We start from the raw sequence: 12,202 nt of genomic DNA on the forward strand, positions 1-12,202 counted from the left end.
GTATTAAAACAGGCTCTCAGCATTCAGATAGCTTCTCTGGGGCAAATGCTGGTAAGTAGGCACAATCCCAAACCCCACTCCCAGCTCCTTTACCATATCTAAGACAAGGAAGGAGGTATCTCAGTCCTTGACAGGGACAGTGTTCTCTGAGGCAGATGTTGCTTCTGGGGATGGGATACTGTCCCAGGAGCAGCTGAAGTGTAATGAAGCAGGGTGAGGGGGCATTTACAAGGTTTAGTATAAATGTCATATTAATATTCAAGGCTTACATGGCAGCTATTATATTAGTTTTATAAGATATAGTAGGATATTATATTAGAATAAAAGGCCACAAGGCTGTTGTTATTTCTGTTTCAGAGGCCACATTATTACTATTACATTAATATTAAGCATACATAACAGCCTATTATATTAGCTTTAGTTGCTATAGTATGGATATTACAGTAGTAATACCACAGTGCAAGTATTATACTAGTTTTGGATGCTATAGTATTAACATCATCTTAGTATTTAAGGTCACAGGGCTGCTATTATAAAGTAATAGATACTATAGCATGATTAATGTTAAAGGCCACAGGGAAGCTATTATATAATTTTTAAATACTATAGTATGGATATCACATTAGTATTCATTTCCACAGGTCAGCTTTTATATTAGTTTTAGATGACATGTTTGTATATCATAATAGTATTGGAGACCAAGGGCATATATTACATTAGTTTAAGATGTAATAACATGATATCACTTCCTTCCCAGATTATAATCTGGATGGTAGGGTCCCACACAGGTTCAACATGCATATCAAGAAGTGTTATTTCTGTTCAGGGCCCATCTACCCTGTCCATGGCATGATGTTCATCTTCAATTATTGCAAGGTATTTAGATTCTGTAAATCCAAATGTCCTAAGAACTTTAAAAAGAAGCATAATCCTCACAAGGCCAGGTGGACTAAAGCATTCAGGAAAGCAGCTGATAAAGAGCTTACAGTGGATAATTCATTTGAATTTGAAAAAATGTGGAAATGAACCTGTCAAATGCCAGTGAGAACTATGGAATAAAACTATTGATGCAATGAAGAGAGTTAAAGAGATCATACAGAAACACCAAGCTAAATTTATAATGAACAGATTGAAGAAAAATTGAGCTATAGAAAGTTCAGGACATTAAAGAAGTCAAGCAAAACTTCCATCTTATCTGAACCCCTCTTGCAGGGAAAGGAAAGAAGCTGGAAGAAAAAAATGGTACAGCAGTTATAACAGGATGTGGACATGTGAACATGTTTCTTAAAAATCTTGCTCTCTGTAACCATTTCTATATGTACATTTGAAAATCTCCTTTGGAGACTTAGAATTTAATTCTAAATTATTGATTTTTATATAAGGCCACTGAAGTGAAAGATTATTACAAATACTTTTCTCCTACATTGCTATCTGCAAAGCATCAGATTTAGATGTTAGATTGCACCTCAATGTAAATCTTTATTGATAGATGTGCTTATGTAAATCATGAAAATTCTGTTTATAAATGCACAAGTGGATTGTGGACAGAATAATGGCACTAGGCAGCATTTATGTAATAACTAATTACAAAAATTTATGGCCAGTAATATATAAAATAAAATTTTCTTTGTAGTAAAAAAAAAAAAAAGATGCAGGGTTTGGGGTTGTAGCTCAGTGATACAGCGCTTGCCCAGCATGTGAAAGGCAATGGGTTTGATTCTCGGCACTGAATATAAATATATATAATAAAGGTACACTGACAACAACAAAAAAATTTTAAAAGATGAAATAATATGAATATTACATTAGGTTAAAGGCAACAGGGATATTCTTATTATTTTTAGATGCTAAAGTATGGATATTACATTAATATTAAAGATGATTAAAGACCATAGAAAGCCTCTATTTTATTAGTTAGGGTACTATATTATGAATATTACATTAGTATTAAAGGCCACAGTGCAGTTTTTATATTAGCTTGAGATGCTGTAGTATGAATATCATTTTACTACAAAAAGGTACATGGAATTATCATATTGATTTTGGATAATATAACTTGAATATTATATTAATGTTAAATGCTACAGGGCAGCTATTATGTTATTTTAGGTGCCATAGCATGGATATTCAGAAATATTAAAGGCCATAGAGAAGTTACTGTGTTTATTTTAGGTGCTCTTAAATGGCTATTAAATTAATATCAAAGATCACAAGGCAACTAAAGTTTTAATTTTAGATGCTATGTTATGAATATTTTGTTAATATTAAAGGCCACAGATTAGGTATTACATCAGTTTTAGATGTTATATTTTGTACATTATATTAGTAATAAAAGTGACAGGGCAGTACAGTGATATAATTTACAATACTATAATTTGTGTACAGTACTATAATATTATAATAATATTGATAGCCATGTATTAGTTTTACATGCCATAGATAGATATCCTATTAATATAAAGCTACATGGCAGCTATTATATTATTATAAGTGGTACAATATGAATATCACAATAGTACTAAAGAACACAGGACATATAGTAGCTATATATGCCATAGTATGGATAGTATATTAATATTAAAATACACAGGGCACAGTTTTATTAGTTTTAGATGTTGTACTATGGATGTCACAATAACATTGAAGTCCACTGGCTGGCTATTCTATTTTATTTAGAAGCTATATTATGAAAATTATATTAGTATTAATGCCCCAAGGCTAGAATTAAATTAGTTTCAGATGCTATAGTTTTGAGATCTCATTAGTATTAAAGGCCACAGAGCACCTATTTATTTAAGATATCATGCTATGGGGGCTGGGGTTGTGGCTCATTGGTAGAGCGCTGCCTAGCATGTGCAAGGCCCTGGGTTTGATCCTCAGCACCACAAAAAATAAACAAATAAAATAAAGGTGTTGTGTCCAACTACAACTAAAAATAAATTTTAAAAAAAGATATCATGCTATGGATATTATAATTTAATGGTCACAGTACAGGCATTATGTTAGCTGTAGATACTATATGCGTACATCCTATTAGCATGAAAAGTGAAATTAAATCAATTACATTGGTTCTGGAGGCCACACTATGGATATTATATTAATGTTAGAGCCCACAGGATAGGTATTATTAATATAATACACAGGGGCTGATAAAGGAGGTGGTAGAGGAATATACAGGAGATGAGAGCAGTTGATGAAGGAAAACACAGGAGTTGAGAGGTGTTGAGTTGAGAGGCCTGTTTTATAGGCCACAGTATGAATATTGTTTTAATAATAACAGGGCAGTTATATTAATTTTTGTTACTATAATATTTACATCATATTAATATGAAAGGCCACAGGACCGCTCTTATATCAGTATTAGATGCTATACTAAAGATGTTATATCAGTTTAAAAGACACAGGGCATTAATATATCAGTTTTCTTTTTGCTAACTGTATGGGTATCATGTAAGTATTAAATGTCATAGGGCAGCTATTATATTTGTTTTAGATGCTATAGTATGGATATTATATAAAAATTAAAGGCTTCAAAGCAATATCATATTAGTTGTAGATTGTATAGTATGGATATTATAGTCATGTTTAAGGCTACAGGGCACAAATTGTATTAGTTTTAGAATCTATCATATTAATTTTAGATACCATATTATGGAAGTCATATTAGTACTAAGGGAAGAGAGCAACTATTATAATAGTTGTAGATGCTATAATATAGATTAGATATTATATTAGTAATAAAGGTCACTAGGCAGATTTTTTTTTAGTTTTAGAAGCTAGAGTATTGTTATGAATATTAAAGGCCACAAGGCAACTATTATATCAGCTTCAGATGCTCTAGTATGGATATCACATTAGTATTTAAGGTCATAGGGCACCTGTTACATTCGTTTTAGATACAGAAATGGTACTAGTAAAGGCCACAGGGCTGCTATTGTATTAATTTTAGATGCTGTAGTATGACTATTATAATATTAGTAATGAAGTCCACAGTCAGCTGTTTAATATGCAATAATATGGATATTATATTAATGTTCAAGAACACAGGATAGCTATTACATGAGTATTAGAAATTCACTATGGATATTATGTTAGTATTAAAGACCACAGGAAAGTTATTAGTTTTAGATACTAAACTACAGATTTTGAGTATTAAAGCCACAGAACATCTATTATATTAGTATTAGATAGTACAGTATGGAATTCATATTGATATTAAAGGCCAGACTGTAGCTATTGTATTATTTTACAAATTATCATATGGATATTGTGTTTGGGTTAAAGGGAAGCTTTATACTAGTGTTAGACACTATAGTATATTTATTATTAAATTAACATTGAAGACCACAGGGCAGTTACTGAATTAATGTAATATGGTATGGATATTACATCAGTGCTGAAGGCCAAACAAAGTTCAGCTATTATTTTAGTTTTAGAACCTATAGTATGATATTATAGTAATATTAAAGGCCATAGAACAGCTATTGTATTAATATTAGATGCTATACTAAGAATGTTGTATTAATATTAAAAGGCACAGGGACTTAATATATCAGTTTTCAATGCTCTCATATGGATATCATGTTAGTTAAATGTCACAGGACAGCTATTATGTTAGTGTTAGGTGAAATAATATGGTGTTGTATTAAAATCAAAGGACATGCAGCATCTATTACATTAGTTTTAGAATCTTTTTTTTTTTTTTTGTACCAGGGATTGAACCCAGGAGTACCTAATCACTGAGCAACATCTCCAGTTCTTATTTATATTTTATTTAGAAATGGGGCTTCCTGAGTTGCTAAGTGCTTCACTAAGTTACTGACACTGATTTGAATTCCTGATTCTCCTGCCTCAGCCTCCTGAGTTTCTGGGATTACAGGCATGATATTATATCAATAATAAATGCCACAGGGCAACCATTATATTAGTATTGGATGCTATAATACAAATGTCATGTTAGTATTACAGGGCACAGAGCAACATTATATCAGTTTTAAATGTTTACTATGGATATCATATTAGTATTAAATACCTCAATACAGCTCTGATACCAATTCTCAATTCTACAGTATAGAAATCATATTAATATTAAAGGCCACAGCTATTATCACATTTCCATGCTCTAACATAAATATCATCAGTAATAAATACTACAAGGGCTACTCTTATATTTTAGAAGTCACAGTATGAATATTATAAACTATTATATTAGGATTTGAGGCCAGAGTATGGATATTACATAAATATCAAAAGCCACAGGGTATATATTTTATTCATTTTAGTTGCTATAATATGGATATCATATTAGTATTAAAAGCCAAAAATCAGCTACTATACCAGTTTAAGATGTCTTAAATGGAGACTCAACATGGCAGCGAGTGGAGAGGCAGCGCTTTCAGTACCTCCTCAGCCAGGCAGACAGAGAGACACATCAGAACATTTGGATTCTACCTGCTGAGAAACTCCCAGCAAAATTCCGCTGAAGTGAGACCTAGGTGGGGAATTGGGGATTATTGGAGGTGACAGCTTGCCCCGGATGGGTGAATCTCGGCCACCCTGAGTGGAGGTCCGTCTGCTGCTGCCTGGCGACCGGCAGCGACCGGCACGGAGGCATTTCAGCACTGCGGGATACCATGTGCTGCAGTAGAGACCCTTTGAAGAGGTTGCTAATCAAGCCTTCATGAACCAGCTGACCAGAACTGAAACCAAGTCTGGGACAGACCAGAGACAGGCCAGACCCACCCCTCCCATCGGACACTCCAGCTAGGAGTCTGGGGCCTGCCATAGCAGAGAGCTGATGTCACCAGAGTTCAGCGGTCGGGATCCTTTCCCAGTGAAATTGCTTCAACAGGTGTGTGACTCCCATCCCCAACAGATGCATACAGCTGGGAAACCTCAAAAATCTCACCCCAGAGCTCCGTGGGCATGACTGTAGGGGCTGAGGGAAGCAGAGGGGACTCCTGACCCCCAACTCCCCCTACTGTGACACCCAAGGCCTTAGCCACCAGTTCCCGGGGCGTGGCCACTGAAGGGGTCCAAACAAATTAAACTAACGGTTCCCAGATCACCCGCTCTACAACCTTGGGGTCTAGATGAATGACAAACAGAGAGAGTGCTCAGTCATTCAGGAAATAGGGCACTCAGGGGGGCTACAAGTGTAACTAGATCTGTGGAGATCACCTCCTGTGAGCGGGGCCTGGCTGGCTGGCATGAGGAAGGGGGGAGGGGCCAGAAAAGAGAAACGGCTCTGGACTAACAGAATTGGAGAGACACCCAGTAGGGAAAGAGGAGCCGCCTTACAGGGATTGCTGCTGGCACATAGAGGGCAGAAGCTTGGCTCGGAGGGCACAGCTCCGCCTACTGGAAGAGAAGAAAATAGAACTCTAAGACTTCATTTATCATTTTTTTTCTTTTCCCTTTTCAATTTTTATTGTTCTTTCCATTCTCCTTTATTCTACCTATTTTTCTCTCTCTCTTTCTCTTTAAAGACGCCTTCCTTCCCCTTCCCCCTAACTTTCATCCCAAGCATTATGACTTTCATTATGTGTAATTTTCTAAATGCAAATAGGTGAATGTTCCAAGGCTATCTATAGGGCTCCTAAGTACCTAGCTATTACCAAATACCCTGATCCATTCACCTGTTAATATCCCCCTTCAGTAGAGCAATCTTCCAAAGTAGCCAAGACATACTAACCTTCATACCATCATAGCACCCAACCTAAACATAAAGTCCTAAGACCAAATAACAGATCACTATATGCCTACAGAACCTGTAAGCCTTTTATGAATCAAATGAATCACCTTTAAATTACAATAAAGCCCAACATCTCTAGACATAGTCTCCCACCACAAAGGAGAGACCACAGAGATATACAAAACCAAAACAAATTTATAGGAGAAAACAGAAACTCAGCAGTTAAACAGAGTTGGAAAGTAACGTGATCACCATGAAAAAACAAGGGAAAAAAGGATGACAAACAATGCAGGACAACTTAAATTTACAGGAGAACCTAGAGGCATCAGAAAAATGGACAGAGAAAGAACTCAAGGCATACCTGACTCAGATGAAATGGAATCTTAAAGAAGTCATTAGACAGCAAGTACAAACAATAAAAGAATACTTTGAAAATGAATTACATAAGCAGATTCAAGAAGCAAAAATGAACTCTACCAGGAGATAGATTTAAAAAAAAATCAAACAGTAATCCTAGAAATGCAGGAAACCATAAACCAAATCAAAAACTAAAATGAGAATATTAGAAATAGACTAGATCAAATAGAAGGCAGAACATCAGATAATGAAGACAAAGTTTATCAACTCGAAAAAAGTATAGTCAACACAGAAAGGCTGGTAAGAAACCATGAGCAAAACATTCAAGAGATATGGGATGTCACAAAAAAAACTAAATTTAAGAGTCATTGGGATAGAAGAAGGTATAGAGGTCCAAACAAAAGGAATGGACAATCTGTTGAATGAAATAATTTTAGAAAACTTTCCAGACATGAAAGATGGAATGGATTGACAAATCCTGGAAGCCAATAGGACCCAAACATAAAAAACCATAATAGACCAACTCCAAGACACATTATTATGAAGATATCCAACATATAGAACAAGGATAGAATATTAAAATCTACAACGGAAAGGAGGCAGATACATTCAGGGGAAGACCAATTAGGTTAATGGCTGATTTTTCATCACAGACGCTGAAAGCGAGAAGATCCTGAAACAACGTATTTCAAATGCTGAAAAATAATGGATTCCAACCAAGAATATTGTATCCAGCAAAATTAAGCTTCAGGTTTGGCAATTAAATTAAAATATTTCATGATAAATAAAAGTTAAAAGAATTTGCAGCCAGAAAACCAGGACTGCAAAGCATTTTGAGCAAAACACTACAAGAAGAGGAAATGAAAAACAGCACCCAAAATCAACAGTGGAAGGTAACTCAGTAAAGGGGTGGGGGGGAAATAACCAAAGAGGAAAAACAAGCCAAATTAAAATAAATAAATAAATAAATAAACATGACTGGAAGTACAAACCATATATCAATAGGAACCCTAAACATTAATGGTTTAAACTCACCAATCAAGCGACACAGGCTAGTAACTTGGATTTTAAAAAAAAACAGATCCAACAATATGCTGCCTTCAGGAGACTCATATGATAGAAAAAGACATACACAGGCTGAAGGTGCAAGATTGGGAAAAATCATACCACTCACATGGTCCTCGGAAGCAAGCAGGAGTGGCCATACTCACATCGAATAAAATCAACTTCAAACCTAAGTTACTCAAAAGGGATAAAGAAGGACACTATATAGTGTTAAAAGGAACCATTCACCAACAAGACATAACAATTATCAATATGTATGCACCAAATAATGGTGCTGCAACGTTCATAAAACAAACTCTCCTCAAGTTCAAGAATTAAATAGACCACAACACAATAATTATGGGGGACTTCAACACACTGCTCTCACCATTGGACAGATCCTCCAAACAAAAGTTGAATAAAGAAACTATAGAACACAATAACACAATCAATAACCTAGACTTAACCAACATATATAGAATATATCAACCATCATCAAGTGCATATATGTTCTTCTCAGCACCACATGGATCCTTCTCAAAGATAGACCATATATTATGCCATAGGGCAACCCTTAGTAAATATAAAGGTGTGGGGATAATACCATGCATCTTATCTGATCATAATGGAATGAAACTGGAAATCAATGATAAAAGAAGGAAAGAAAAATCCTGCATCACCTGGAAATGAACAATATGTTACTGAATGATCAATGGGTTACAGAAGACATAAAAGAGGAAATCAAAAAATTCTTAGAGATAAATGAAAATACAGACACAACATATCGGAATCTATGGGACACAATGAAAGCAGTTTTAAGAGGGGAATTCATTGCCTGGAGTTCATTCCTCAAAAAAAGAAAAAAAAAACAAATAAATGAGCTCACACTTCATCTCAAAACCCTAGAAAAGGAAGAGCAAAACAACAGCAAATGTAGCAGAAGGCAAGAAATAATTAAAATCAGAGCAGAAATCAACGAAATTGAAACAAAAGAAACCATTGAAAAAATTGACAAAATTAAAAGTTGGTTCTTCGAAAAAATAAATAAGATCAACAGACTCTTAGCCATGCTAACGAAGAGAAGAAGAGAGACAACTCAAATTACTAACATATGGGATGAAAAAGGCAATATCACAACAGACACTACAGAAATACAGAAGATAATTAGAAAGTATTTTGAAACACTATATTCCAATAAAATAGAAGATAGTGAAGATGTCGATAAATTTCTTAAGTCATAAGATTTGCCCAGATTGAGTCAGGAAGATACACACAATTTAAACAGACCAATAACAAAGGAGGAAATAGAAGAAGCCATCAAAAGACTACCAACCAAGAAAAGCCCAGGACCGGATGAGTATACAGTGGAGTGTTACAAAGCCTTTAAAGAAGAATTAATACCAATACTTTTCAAGTTATTTCAGGAAATAGAAAAAGAAGGAGCTCTTCCAAATTCATTCTATGAGGCCAACATCACCCTGATCCCAAAACCAGACGAAGACACGTCAAAGAAAGAAAACTACAGACCAATATCTCTAATAAACCTAGGTGCAAAAATCCTCAATAAAATTCTGGTGAATCAGATACAAAAACACATCAAAAAAATTGTGCACCATGATCAAGTAGGATTCATCCCTGGGATGCAAGGATGTTTCAATATATGGAAATCAATAAATGTTATTCACCACATCAATAGACTTAAAGATAAGAACCATATGATCATCTCAATAGACGCAGAAAAAGCATTTGACAAAGTACAGCATCCCTTTATGTTCAAAACATTAGAAAAACTAGGGATAACAGGAACTTACCTCGACATTGTAAAAGCTATCTATGCTAAGCCTCAGGCTAGCATCATTCTAAATGGAGAAAAACTGAAGCCATTCCCTCTAAAATCTGGAACAAGACAGGGATGCCCTCTCTCACCACTTCTATTCAATATAGTTCTTGAAATACTGGCCAGAGCAATTAGACAGACGAAAGAAATTAAAGGCATAAAAATAGGAAAAGAAGAATTTAAATTATCACTATTTGCAGATGACTTGATTCTATACCTAGCACACCCAAAAGGGTCTACAAAGAAACTACTAGAGCAAATAAATGAATTCAGCAAAGTGGTAGGATATAAAATCAACATGCATAAATCAAAGGCATTCTTATATATCAGCAACAAATCTTCTGAAATGGAAATGAGGGCAACCACCACATTCACAATATCCTCAAAAAAAATAAAATACTTGGGAATCAACCTAACAAAAGAGGTGAAAGATTTATACAATGAAAACTACAGAACCCTAAAGAGAGAAATAGAAGAAGATCTTAGAAGATGGAAAAATATACCCTGTTCATGGATAGGCAGAACTAACATCATCAAAATGGCGATATTACCAAAAGTTCTCTATAGGTTTAACGCAATGCCAATCAAAATCTCAACGGCATTTCTTGTATAAATAGATAAAGCAATCGTGAAATTAATATGCAAAAATAAAAGACACAGAATAGTAAAAGCAATTCTAAGCAGAAAGAGTGAATCAGGTGGTATAGCGATACTAGACTTCAAACTATACTTGAGAGCAATAGTAACAAAAACAGCATGGTACTTGTACCAAAACAGGCGGGTGGACCAATGGTACAGAATAGAGAACACAGAGACCAATCCACAAAATTACAACTATCTTATTTTTGACAAAGGGGCTAAAAGCATGCAATGGAGGAAGGATAGCATCTTCAACAAATGGTGCTGGGAAAACTGGAAATCCATATGCAACAAAATGAATCTGAATCCCTTTCTCTCGCCATGCATAAAAGTTAACTCAAAATGGATCAAGGAGCTTGATATCAAAAAAACTAGAGATAACAGGAACTTACCTCAACATTGTAAAAGCTATCTATGAGACTCTGCATCTGATAGAAGAAAAAATTGGCTCCGATCTACATCCTGTGGGGTCAGGCTCCAAATTCCTTAATAGGGCACCCATAGCACAAGAGTTAAAAACAAGAATCAACAAATGGGACTCACTCAAACTAAAAAGTTTTTTCTCAGCAGGAGAAACAATAAGAGAGGTAAATAGGGAGCCTATATCCTGGGAACAAATTTTTACTCCTCGCACTTCAGATAGAGCCCTAATATACAGCGTATACAAAGAACACAAAAAATTAAACAATAAGAAAACAAATAACCCAATCAACAAATGGGCCAAGGACCTGAACAGACACTTCTCAGAGGAGGACATACAATCAATCAACAAGTACATGAAAAAATGCTCACCATCTCTAGCAGTCAGAGAAATGCAAATCAAAACCACCCTAAGATACCATCTCACTCCAGTAAGATTGGCAGCCATTATGAAGTCAAACAACAACAAGTGCTGGCGAGGATGTGGGGAAACAGGTACACTTGTACATTGCTGGTGGGACTGCAAATTGGTGCAGCCAATTTGGAAAGCAGTATGGAGATTTCTTGGAAAGCTGGGAATGGAACCACCATTTGACCCAGCTATTCCCCTTCTCGGTCTATTCCCTAAAGACCTTAAAAGAGCGTTATAGGGATACTGCTACATCAATGTTCATAGCAGCACAATTCACAATAGCTAGACTATGGAACCAACTTAGATGCCCTTCAATAGATGAATGGATAAAAAAAAATGTGGCATTTATACAGAATGGAGTATTACTCTGCCCTAAAAAATGACAAAATCATGGAATTTGCAGGGAAATGGATGGCACTAGAGCAGATTATGCTAAGTGAAGCTAGCCAATCCCTAAAAAACAAATGCCAAATGTCTTCTTTGATATAAGGAGAGCATCAAAGAACAGAGCAGGGAGGAAGAGCATGAGAAGAAGATTAACATTAAACAGGGATGAGAGGTGGGAGGGAAAGGGAGAGAGATGGGAAATTGCATGGAAATGGAAGGAGACCCTCATCGTTATACAAAATTATATATAAGAGGAAGTGAGGGGAAAGGGGGAAAAAAACAAGGGAGAGAAATGAATTACAGTAAAATGGGGTAGAGAGAGAAGATGGGAGGGGAGGGGAGGGGAGGGGGGATAGTAGAGGATAGGAAAGGCAGCACAATACAACAGACACTAGTATGGCAGTATGTAAAA

The 12,202-nt window shown here is 35.5% G+C and overlaps 1 pseudogene; it reads left to right on the plus strand.

Moving 5' to 3' along the window:
- The first annotated feature begins 795 nt into the window (after positions 1-795).
- LOC114105500 (probable ribosome biogenesis protein RLP24 pseudogene) lies at positions 796-1,275 on the plus strand (annotated as a pseudogene).
- Positions 1,276-12,202: the final 10,927 nt, after the last annotated feature.

Source organism: Marmota flaviventris, chromosome 1 (assembly GCF_047511675.1).
Source record: "Marmota flaviventris isolate mMarFla1 chromosome 1, mMarFla1.hap1, whole genome shotgun sequence".
In the NCBI taxonomy this organism is placed as follows: Eukaryota; Metazoa; Chordata; class Mammalia; order Rodentia; family Sciuridae; genus Marmota; species Marmota flaviventris.